A 12898-nucleotide genomic window follows, 5' to 3' on the forward strand; every position below is an offset into this window, starting at 1 on the left:
AAGCAGTGCAATCAGGCAGAACTTTAGACTATAATTTGAAAAGAAAATTACATTAAAAATATTCCTTCATATATTTAAGCTTGGTGCAGTTTGATTATTGCAGCAAAAAATGGGTTTATCATAAAAAATAAGCATTGTAATCAGATCTACTCCACTTCCTGTGGAAAGCCTGATTTTAAATAGCCTGAAAATAAGCTTGAAAAACTATACAGAACTAGTTATTAGTTACATTGCTGCACAGTAGTGGGTTTCTTAGTAAATTACAAAATAAAATTTAAAAGATTGTTAAGTGTGGCTGTGCCTCTTCAGAGGGCCTCAAATGGGAACAATTAGGGGAACTTATCTTGTTCATTAATGGGAGAGATAGTGGTAATGGCTCAGTGGCAATGTCACTGGACTAGTAATCCAGAGACCCAGGGCACTGCCCTAGGAACCGGGTTCAAATCCCGCCGCTGATGGTGAAATTTGAATTCAATGAAAATCTAATGTTCATCATGAATCAATTGTTGATTGTTATAAAAACCCATCTAGTTACACGTGACTCCAGACCCACAGCAGGTTGACTCTTAACTGCCCCCTGATTGGCAATCAATGCTGGCTCAGACACCCATGTCCCAGACTTTGACCTTGGGCTGTTTTCACGAGAGGGAGGGCATTGTTGGTGAATTATCCAAAACCATTATAAAAATAAAATTTGTGTGGGACACTCTGCAATGGGTGATTTTTGGAAGAATTATGCTGAATAATTCTGCACAATGTGCTGGTCAATTCAGAAATTCCTTCAAAACCTAAGTTGATTTTGTGATTCCCCAATTTTTCCCCGAATTTCCAATGGGTGATGAAACATGTAGAGTGATCCTACACATAGAACCATAAAATTTACAGTGCAGAGGCCAGAGGAGTCTGCACCGGCCCTTGGAAAGAGCACCCTACATAAGCCCATGCCTCCATCCTATCCCCGTAACCTAGTAACCCTACCCAACCTATTGGACACTAAGGGGCAATTTAGCACGGCCAATCCACCTAACCTGTACATTTTTGGATTGCTAATTTGGAATTATTCTTGTTGAATAACCAAAGATCATGTAACACTTATGATAATTCCCAATACATACATCATCTTTCATTGGTGTTTTGGGTGGGTTGTACAATTCATGGTAACTGCGTCCACTGGCCTGGTGAATAAATCTGCCACAAATCCTGGTTATTGGCAAGTTATCTTCAATCTTAAACTCTAGAACGGAGTCCAGTTTCAAAAATCTGTGCCTGATTCATTGTGAGAGGAAATCTATCTGATAGAAATCCATTTTTGCAAGCTGGGGTGTCCATGTTTTTAACCAATCAATTCAACCACCATCTCATCGCTGACTAATTTGCCAGCATCCATTGTTTTCTTTAACTTTTGACCCTATTCTGATCCTGTTGCTACCATAACTCGCAGCATGTCACCTGTTGCTAAGTGACAGACATGCAAGAGACCTACAAGTCGCTGAGCCTGTGTGCCTTTCCCGACCCCGGTTGACCCCAACAGAATTTGATGCCTTGATGCCCTGCTGGGCATGTTTGGCTCTCGGTACGTTGCTGGCTCCTGGATTCATCTTTTATTGCACGTTAAGTCGTTTCAAAACGGATGACAAACCCCCGCTCACTCTCGCGTTCCTTCCTGGCTACCTGCTTTCACCTGACGCCTTAACACACTATCTTAGACAGACAGCATTCGTCAAAATATTTAACACTGAGTGCTTCCTTTGAGCAGAATAGGATTGAGGGAAATTTAACAGAGGTGTTCAAAATCTTGAATGGATCTAAGAGACTATATAAAGAGAAAGTACTTCCAACAGCAGAAGAATCGAGGACGGGGCACTGAGTATAAAAGCTACTTACTATGATTGTCTCTTTAGCACTTTGTATACTCTTCCTGAAATTCTTCTGAAAATGATTTGCTCTCTATTCACTTAACTCCAGACTACCTAAACACTCTTTCTGTCTCAGATTCTTGGTTATCTAGACTATAAGGTGAACTTTAGGAAGCCTGCCTCTGTGTAGCCCCTGTCCTGTCCAGTCGTTCTTCTAGCAGAGTTGAGACGTGTTCATTCCCTGGGGTCCTGTCTCCAACTGCTCTCAAATTACCTGAACTGAAACTTAAAAGCTTTTTACCTTACAAGGATCTCCAGTTGCTCAGCAACACCCACATATTTATGCCTTTAATTTATTTTTTGCACCATAGCCCTCTCTAAGCACAATGGAAACTTAATTGGAACTTAACCAACCTCCACACATACAAACACCTTTGTCCAGCATTAAACTAATTATAGCTTACACTCTTCCAGGCACAGAAATTAAACCCACTTAAAACAGTACCTTGTTCCTCATGTTTAGCAACACAAATATAAATCCCTTAAAACGGCCTTTGTTTTCCTAACAATGTTGGAAGAGAGTGCATCACAAGGGTGGATGTGTTGGCTGAATGGGCAAGTGATGAAGCCTCCAGGAATACATTTAATCACAGTTGGCAACCCTAGAGGTGACATGAGGAAAGCCTTACCGCACAATGCGCGATTAAAATTTGGAATGCACTGCCTGATAAGGTAATGAGATTTAACAATCGTCATCAAAAATAAATTGGATAAATGTGAGAGAAAAAGTTACCAGGTTGCCGAGAAAGAACTGTGGAAGGGCTAAATAGATTGTTCTTTAAATTAACCCATGCAGACTCGATGGGCTGAATGGCCTCCTTCTATGTGGCGCTATTCTAGGGGCTGGAATTTAAAGTATTTCTCGCCTCTCCTACCGCGCCACTCCCCCCCCCCCCCCCCCTCCCCCCCGCCTGATGCACCGACAAAAAGTCTACCCAGCAACCATAAGATGTTGCTTGCAAGACGTGGGGTTGGCCAAGACTGTAAGCAGAACCACGCAGAGGTATGTGTCAGGCTTTTCGGGCAAGAAGGGGTCCGAGAGCCTAGGGAGGACACCGAGGCTATTGTGCAGGCGGGACTTGGAGGAAAAGCGGGGACGAACAATAGGGGAGCTATTATCTTGTAGGAGGGGGTGCCCTGATGATGCATCCCTTTTTCTTCCTGCCTTTGGAGCAGTTTGCATGAATAAACAGCCTGCCCAGTCCTACCTGCCTGTCCACGCCAACTGTATTGTAGCCTGGACAGCGGATGTCCCGAGTCTGTTGGTTTGGTAACAAGCTCAATTGACCGGTCATTAGCAATTCTTTCAGTTTTGGTGTCTACCCACATGTCGTGTTACAGGGAGCAGCTTGGGGTAGGCGAGGAGGTGAGGGACTGGGCACCCCTTATATTTTATGTGCACCGGCCCCCAAAAAATCCAGCCCTAAGATTCGCTATACAATCTGAACAGGTGAAGAATGGGCTACTCCTTCACTATCACCTGTTTTAAAATATTGAATAAAGTCCAGGTCAACTCCAAGATTGGCAATCCTGAAACAAAAATCTGGAATGTTGGGAAAGCTAATAAGACCTTTGACAAGAGCAGTTAAAGGTTTCTGTTCACACCTACCTTGTTAATTTGCTTCCACTCTCTCTTCTTCATGTATTTTCTTCAAAGTATGCAGCAAATCTGCAACAGCTAGCATTTATACAGCATGCTTAATGTGATGAGATATTCCATAATGCCTCACAGGCATGTAATCAGACAAGAATTGACATTGAGTCTGTGATAGTTCTCATGAGGATCCAGTCGCTGATCTCCCTGTGGGGTTCGTTGAGTGCATGTTTCCATGGTAATGGGCTGACGCCCGTCCGGCAGAGACCCGTTGTTGACCTTTTTAAAAACTGGCCCAGATCTGGACTGGGAGTTCTTGTTAGTCCCGGGCTGGGGCACTTAGTGTTGTGTGACGTGGGTGCAGCTTTACTTTTGAGTTAAATTAAATTTGATTGGACCGTTATCTTTGTGTCGGGATTACTACAGAGCCAAAGAAGGAGATGGTGTTTGGCCAAAGTGGTAGGAAACAATGTCTTAAAGAAGGTGGACAGCAGGAGAGGCAAAGAACAAAGAACAAAGAACAATACAGCACAGGAACAGGCCTTCAGCCCTCCAAGCCTGTACCGGTCATGATACCAACCTTTGCTAAACCCCTCAGCATTTTCTTGTGCCGATCCCTCTATACCCATCCTATCCATATGTTTGTCAAGATTCGTTTTGAACGCCGTTAACGTGTCTGCTTCCACAACCTCCCCTGGCAACGCATTCCAGGCACTCACCACCCTCTGCATAAAAAAATCTGCCTCGCACATCTCCTCTAAACTTTGCCCCATGGATCTTAAACTATGCCCCCTGGTGACTGACCTCTCCATCCTGAGAAAGAGTGCCTGCCCATCCACTCTATCCATGCCCCTCTTAATTTTGTAGACCTCTATCAGGTCATCCCTCAACCTCGGTCTTTCTAATGAAAACAGTCCAAGTCCATTCAGCCTCTCCACATAGCTAACATCCTCCAGACCAGGCAACATCCTGGTAAACCTCCACTGCACCCTCTCCAAAGCCTTCACATCCTTCTGGTAGTGTGGCGATCAGAATTGTGCACAATATTCCAAGTGCGGCCGTACCAAGGTTCTATACAACTGCATCATGACTTGCCAGTTATTATACTCAGTACCCCGTCCAATGAAGGCAAGCATTCCGTATGCTTTCTTGACTACTTTGTCCACTTGTGTTGCCACCTTCAAAGATCTGTAGACCTATACGCTCAGATCTCTCTGACATTCTATATTCCTAAGAGTTTTGCCATTTACGGTATATTTCCCCTCTATGTTAGACCTACCACAATGCATTACCTCACAGTTTGTCCAGATTAAACTCCATTTTCCATTTCTTTGCCCAAGTCTCCAACCTATCTATGTCCTACTGTATGCTCTGACAATCCTCAACACTATCTGCCACTCCACAACCTTGGTGTCATCCCTGAACTTACTAATCAGACCAGTTACGTTTTCCTCCAAATCATTTATGTATACTACAAACAACAGAGGCCCCAGCACAGATCCCTGTGGAACACCACTAATCACAATCTTCCATTCAGAAAAACATCCTTCTACTGCTACCCTCTGCCTTCTGTGACCGAGCCAGTTCTGTACCCATCTTACCACCTCACCTCTGATCCCATTTGATGTCACCTTTTGTACCAGTCTGCCATGAGGCACCTTGTCAAAGGCTTTACTGAAGTCCCTGTAAACAACATCCACCACCATCCCTACATCAGTCACCTCCTCAAAAAACTCAATCAAGTTGGTGAGGCACGACCCCCCCTTCACAAAGGGGTTTATGGAGGAAATTACAGGTGCAGAAGGTTGAAGCATGGACTGCCCATAATGGTGCAAAAGAGACGAGGGAGGAGGAGAGAGAGAGGACAGAGTTGTAGGGACGTAGAGTTCTGAGGCTGTAGGACGGAAGAGGCTCATGGAGATGTGGAGCGGCGAAGCCACAAAGGGATTTGAACACGAGGATAATGGAGACAGACACAGCTGAAACACTGAGTTTCTTTCTGCTGTCATGCTTTGCATTCTGCATGATGATATCTTTTAAGCTTGCCTTGATCAAACAGAATTTTGCCACGGGAGCTAACATTACAACAGGCTTTTTGGTAATGATCAGCTTCAATTAACTTATGTAAATGAGCGCCCAGCTGTGCATTAGGAATTAACAGCTTCTTTACAGTTGAAGCACCTTCCCTCCATACATGCTAAGCAGCTTTCTGCTTTGCTTACAATAAGCGTTAAACAGTGAAATTCATGCAAATGAGTTGTTTATTTACAGCAGAATTTACATTTGAATATGGAGCTGATTGGGTGTTCTAAAATTAAAATGTTAAAAAAAAACTAGGAGTTGATTTTCCTCCCCCCCCCCCCCCCCCCCCCCCCCACCGAGGTTTATTTCGTTTTTTGAAGATTTTTCTCTTTCGCGAATTCTCTCCCCTTTTCTGTTCTTCGGTTCCAAATTCAGGAGAGTGTGAAATCAAACGCAGCTTTGGAATTTCAGGACGTGAAGCAGATTTAAATTTTAATGAAGTGCGAGAGTGTTCCCCCCCCCCCCCCCCCCCCCCCCCCACGAAGACCCTGCGAATGTGATCTTGAATCGTTCTGCAATTAAATTAAAAAGTTGCAAGGAAGAGTCATATTCGACTCAGAACACTGAATTGAACTTTCCAGCCATTCACGGCGGTGGGTTATTTCAACAGGAAACCCCATTGGCACTGGCGGGACCCGAAGATCTCGCCGCTGGCAAATGGTGGGCCATTTGCGGCGGGTTGCATGGTAAATCCCGCGGCACGGTGGCACAGTTGTTAGCACTGCTGCCTCACCAAGGGGCCTTGGTTCATTTCCGGTTTCGGGTGACTGAAATGAAAATGAAAATCGCTTATTGTCACGAGTAGGCTTCAATGAAGTTACTGTGAAAAGCCCCTAGTCGTCACATTCCGGCGCCTGTTTGGGGAGGCTGGTACGGGAATCGAACCGTGCTGCTGGCCTACCTTGGTCTGCTTTCAAAGCCAGCGATTTAGCCCAGTGTGCTAAACAGCCCCTGCCTGTCTGTGCAGAGTCTGCATGTTCTTCCCATGTCTGTGTGGGTTTCCTCCGGGTGCTCTGGTTTCCTCCCACAGTCCAAAGCAGTGCAGGTTAGGTGGGTTGGCCGTGCTAAATTGTCCCTTTGTGTCCAGGAATGTGCAGGTTAAGTGGGGTTATGGGGATAGGGAGGGGGAGTGGCTCTAGGTGGGGTGCTCTTTCGGAGGGTCGGTGAAGTCCCGATGGGCCGGATGGCGGTCCTGTAGGAATTCTATTCACTCTGTTTCTCTCTCCACAGATGCTGCCAGACAATTTCCAGCACTTTCTGTTTTTCTTGAAGAGCTTTGTTGTGTTTGGTCCTTTGTACTTCACAAAGGAACTCACCAAACATTTTGAATTGTCCAAGCCAGAATCTTTTATTGAGTCTCGTGTGGTAAAGTAGCAGTCTGATACACAGCGCGTTGTCATGGAGTCTGCCAACTATTCCTCTGGAATTTGCACCTAGCACTGACCATTCACAGGTATGTCTTATTACCCTCTGAAATCTCCTTCTGGAGATGGCCGGATGCCTCTCTCTTTACAGACCACATGGTGTGTCTGTACCGCCACCTGCTGGTTGGAGATCGCAGACCTTCCAACATTGATAGAGCTCATAGGCATATCACCACAAGTTTCAGTAGGATTTTGTTTTTAATTAAAGCTGCCTAGTTTGAATTTGAAGAGAGATCTCAGCAGTGAACAGTTTCCTGCTGCATTCCCCTTGGCAACCAATCAGCACTCTCTTCTCCTGAAGTATAAATTCCTTTTTCTGTTGATATTTCTTTGCCAGCTGTCCTGAAGAGTGCAAGACAAAAAACTTTGATGAGATGTCTCTTTTTTCAGCGACACCCAAATCTTTCCTTCTGTCCTCTTTGCTCTTCAAAGAGCAGAGTATTTGCTCAGCATTCCAGTCAAAACATCTGTCTGCCATTGAATACCGTGGAAAACAAATTGATTGTCATCTAAAAGGAACAATTTGCATTTGTACAGTACCTTTCACACTGCCCAAACATCCAAAAGCACTTTACAACCAATTAAATACATTGATAGTAACTATTGTAATGGCAGCCAAGTTGGACACTGCATGCCCCTACGGGACAGCAATGTGCTGATGCTCAGATAACTTGCTTTAGTGATGTTGATGATTGGTAAATATTGGGCAGGGCATCAGGGATAATTTCTTGTTCCTTTTACACTCTCCTGAAACAGCAGACTGCACCCTGCTCAATCTTTTGTCTGAAAACTACCTTGAAGGAAAGCAATAGAGTTCTCCCCAATGTCTTGACCAATATTTATCCCTCAACACATAGGAACAAATGATCTTGTCTTCACCACCTTAATATATGTGTGAATTAGTTTCCAACGTTAGAACAATAACTATACTTCAAAACTATACAATAAGCGACCAAGAACAAGATGAGGTGCAACATCCGTTCTCGTCAGCTTCGATCTAGTATGCCCCTTGTCCGGGATCATGAATTGGATTCAATTTAAATTATTTTTTGGGGCAATTAAGAAGGTGGATTCGGGGGGGCAAGGTAGCACAGTGGTTAGCACAGTGGCCTCACAGCTCCAGGGTTGCTGGTTCGATTCCCGGCTTGGGTCACTGTCTGTGCGAAGTTTGCACCTTCTCCTGTGTCTGCGTGGGTTTCCTCCGGGTGCTCCAGGTTACCTCCCCCAGTCCAAAGATGTGCAGGTTAGGTGGATTGATCATGATAAATTGCCCTTAGTGTCCAAAAAGGTTAGGTGGGGTTACTGGGTTATGGGTTAGGGTGGAGGTGTGGTTTGGGTGCTCTTTCCAGGGGCCCGTGCAGACTCAATGGGCTGAATGTCCTCCTTCATCCCTATAAATTCTGCTTTGTAACTATGAGGAAGGAATACATTTTTGAAAATCTCTTGGTGCTATTGTTTTTTTTGCCAGTGTCTTTCCTTTATCACTTCTCACGAGGAACCAAAACCCCGAGGGGGCAGCAATTTAGAACATAGAACATAGAACAGTACATCACAGAACAGGCCCTTCGGCCCTCGATGTTGTGCCGAGCCATGATCACCCTACTCAAACCCACGTATCCACCCTATACCCGTAACCCAATAACCCCCCCCTTAACCTTACTTTTTAGGACACTACGGCAATTTAGCATGGCCAATCCACCTAACCCGCACATCTTTGGACTGTGGGAGGAAACCGGAGCACCCGGAGGAAACCCACGCAGACACGGGGAGGACGTGCAGACTCCGCACAGACAGTGACCCAGCAGGGAATCGAACCTGGGGCCCTGGAGCTGTGAAGCATTTATGCTAACCACCATGCTACCGTGCTGCCCCTTTATTTGTTTATTTATACAAACTGCGAGCGGTCACCTCACTTTTAAGACATGGACAAGGCACTGTATAAAATACACGCCTGTCTATCTCTACCTGCCGCTGTCGGTTATTATTCATGTGTTGGATGCGAATGTTGGAGAGATGCTGGAACATAATGAGCATTACGATGGCCGTCTGACTCCCGTGGGAGAGGAGAACCGGTTGGCGGTTCTGGTTAACTGAGAAGGCGCTGCTTACGACTCCACCGTGATCTGAAAATAAGAGATATGGGAAGGAGTCACTTTGGGAGTGCTCAGACATGGAAATGCAGGCTGATTTTTAAAATTCCTCACAAATGTCAAACAGTAACAGCATAACAGTGCCGTTACAATTTGCATTTTGTCTACATGCTTCAGGCATAGTTTAAATGCTGAAACACGTATTAAATGCATATCTGCAGTGTCAGGTGCCCTGGGGATAATTCCTACCCTAAGCAGTTTTGTTTCTTGCTCCTGATTTACTGATTGTCTTTAAGACATAAAGAGCTGCTCCAGTGAACATTGTCATTTTTTTGTGCATTTCCACTTACTCTGTGTGTGATAAGACATACTTGTTTCATTGAACCTTGGGAGCTGTGAATCTACTAAACGGCCAAGTTCATTAAAATATCTTGCTTTGACTTTGTGTCAGATGATAGAATATCACTCCCACTCTTTAAGTATCTGGAATGTCTCATTTTCAGCGAAACAGTTTCAGGGTTCTATTTACCGCTTAAATGAAAACTACCCGATAGGTCAGTAAGTAGGTGCACCTCCTGAAGCCTGACAACCAGCATGCCAAGTGAGCTGAACTCAGCGAGTGTTGCATTTGACCTTGGCATTTCCTAAGGGTTAAGGAGAATTAAAAAGGGTTTCTTGCTTCTTGCCATTAATCAGTGGTACTTGTTGGGAATGTCGATTGCGTGGGCCACCTTTGTTTCTGAAATGAAAATCGTTTATTGTCACAAGTGGGCTTCAAATGAAGTTACTGTGAAAAGCCCCCAGTCGCCACATTCTGGCGCCTGTTCGGGGAGGCTGGTGCCAATCGTTGATTTATTGTCCCAGCTTTTTGAGTAAGGTTACTGCTTAATCTGTCACCTGTCCGGTCAAAATCCATCCATCACCGTTTGTTTTAGAGTGAACTGAGCTGTAGGTTGGCAGGGTTAAGGCTTTGGGAAGCCCAGTTGCATCCAGGAAGCACAGCTAGAACCAGGCTGCTGACCAGGAGAGTCCATAGAACCATAGATTTCCCATTCGGCCAATCGAGTCTGCACTGACCCTCTTAGAACATAGAAATACAATGCAGAAGGCGACCATTTGGCCCATCAAGTCTGCACTGACCCACTTAAGCCCTCACTTCCACCCTATCCCCGTAACCCAATAACCCCTCCTAATCTTTTTTGTCACTAAGGGCAATTTATCATGGCCAATCCACCTAACCTGCACTTCTTTGGACTGTGGGAGGAAACGGGAGCACCCGGAGGAACCCACGCAAACACGGGAGAATATGAAGATTCCGCACAGACAGTGACCCAAGCTGGGAATCGAACCTGGGACCCTGGCGCTGTGAAGCCACAGTGCTATCCACTTATGCTACCGTGCTGTCTGAAAGAACACCCTACCCAGGCCCACTCCCCCACCCTATCCCCGTAACCCCAACAAATGTGCATATTTTTGGACACTAAGGGTCAACCTAGCACGGCCGATCCACCTAACCTGTATATCTTTGGACTGTGGGAGGAAACCAGGGCACCCGGAGGAAACGCATGCAGACACAGGGTGAACGTGCAAACTTCACACAGATAGTCACTCAAGGCCGGAATTGAACCCGGATCCCTTGCGTTGTGAGTCAACAGTGCTAACCACTGTGCCACCCTAGTCATAGAACATAGAACAGTACAGCACAGAACAGGCCCTTCGGCCCTCGATGTTGTGCCGAGCAATGATCACCCTACTTAAACCCACGTAACCCGTATACCCGTAACCCAACAATCCCCCCATTAACCTTACACTATGGGCAATTTAGCATGGCCAATCCACCTAACCCGCACATCTTTGGACCGTGGGAGGAAACCGGAGCACCCGGAGGAAACGCACGCACACACAGGGAGGACGTGCAGACTCCACACAGACAGTGACCCAGCCGGGAATCGAACCTGGGACCCTGGAGCTGTGAAGCATTGATGCTAACCACCATGCTACCGTGAGGCCCCACTAGTACAATTCCCAGTGCTTGTGCAACGCGGATTACCCCGCATAGAATTTAGGGCACATTACAGGCCATTCAGCCCAACAGCTCTATGCAACTGTTTGTACAGCACATAAACCCCTCCCAATCCTCAAGGCATGCATTGAGGCCCGACGAGGGCAGAGCCATTCTTTGCTGTGAGCCGCTTGCAGTGGAACAGCCTGTAAGACTCCCTGACTTTGGTCAATACAGAAGAATGATCATTTAATGAAGGTATTGGTGGAGTGCAGCCACCTTCAGAATTGTACCCTGGAAAGGAGGCACTGCCTGAGGAGCAGGGGGGACCAGAAATCTGATGGAGAAAGTCAACGGAGGATTGATCCTTTAAATGAGCTGTGTCCCCTCATGAAAATGTTTTCTTGTTTGGGGAGATAGATACAAAATCGATAGACAGGGAGCGACTATCAAATCCATCAATCGTGTTGCACGTAACAAGGGCCAGAGAATCAGGACTAAACACTCCTTTTCTTCCTGTCATCTGTGTAATCTCCTGGGAGAGGGAAAAAGATAGGGTGCAAGCCCGGGCGCAAATAAAACAAAGACAGACTTGCATTTATATAGCACCGTTCATGACCTCAGAATCGCCTATATTGCTGTACTGCGATGAAGCTAATGTGTGAATGCCGTTTTTTAAAGGACTTCTTTGAAAAGGCGCGATGTCAGGGAGGGCTCCAATCGGGGGGCGCGATAGGAGCAAACAACCCCACCCCAAAATTTGTAATACTTACTTCTTTGTTCCTATACTCTGCCCTCCAAATCCTGCCTCCCCCCCCCCCCCCCCCCCCACCCACCACCCTTCTCTCCACAAGGCTTTCAGATCCACACCTGTCTTCAAATTCTGGGACTTACCTGTCTCTTCCTGATGTGCCTCCGTGAGGTCCCAGCAGTGCCCATTATTGGCATCCAGTGCTACGGGGACATTTAGAGCAGCTGACCAATCAGATTTCCTAGCAGCTGTCGAGTGTGGGTCCTCCTGTCCACTGAAGGGACAGAGGGCTGGTTTAGCACAGGGCTAAATCGCTGTCTTTGAAAGCAGACCAAAGCAGGCCAGCAGCACGGTTCAATTCCCCGAACAGGCGCCGGAATGTGGCGACGAGGGGCTTTTCTCAGTAACTTCATCTGAGGCCGACTTGTGACAATAAGCGATTTTCAATTCATTTCATTTCAGATGTCTGACCCTCAGCCTGTCAAACCCACCCCAACACGTTATCATACAGTGCAGGTAGATTGTTCCATTCAGTACCAACGTTCCTCCCAGCGGGGAATGGGGAGGGAGGTGTTGTTTAACAAATAATACGCCCTTTCACCTGCCCCCACCTCCTGTAAAATCCAGCCCATTGTCACTGTTGTAATGTAGTAAACATGGCAGCCATTTTGCACAGAGCAAACTCTAACAAACATCAATGTGCTAATGATCAGGTAATCTTAAATTTAATAAGGATCAAAAATATCCTAGAAAGTTCCTCGCTGACTCTCTTACATGACTGAAATCGGCCCAGGAGATTGTGTGGGTCAAGTGTCATCTTTAAAAACACTTATCTCCTCTTGCAATCTTCTTATTTACGCCACTTAATAATAATAATAATAATAATAATAATCGCTTATTGTCACAAGTAGGCTACAATGAAGTTACTGTGAAAAGCTCCTAATCGCCACATTCCGGTGCCTGTTCGGGGAGGCTGGTGCGGGAATTGAACCCGTACGGCTGGCATTCCTCTGCATGACAAGCCAGCTGTTTAACCCAC

General features: G+C 45.9%; 1 pseudogene; it reads right to left on the reverse strand.

Moving 5' to 3' along the window:
- Window positions 1-1046: 1046 nt before the first annotated feature.
- On the reverse strand, window positions 1047-1598 carry LOC119954036 (annotated as a pseudogene).
- Between the last annotated feature and the right edge of the window lie 11300 nt (window positions 1599-12898).

Source organism: Scyliorhinus canicula, chromosome 19 (genome assembly GCF_902713615.1).
Source record: "Scyliorhinus canicula chromosome 19, sScyCan1.1, whole genome shotgun sequence".
NCBI classification, from domain to species: Eukaryota; Metazoa; Chordata; class Chondrichthyes; order Carcharhiniformes; family Scyliorhinidae; genus Scyliorhinus; species Scyliorhinus canicula.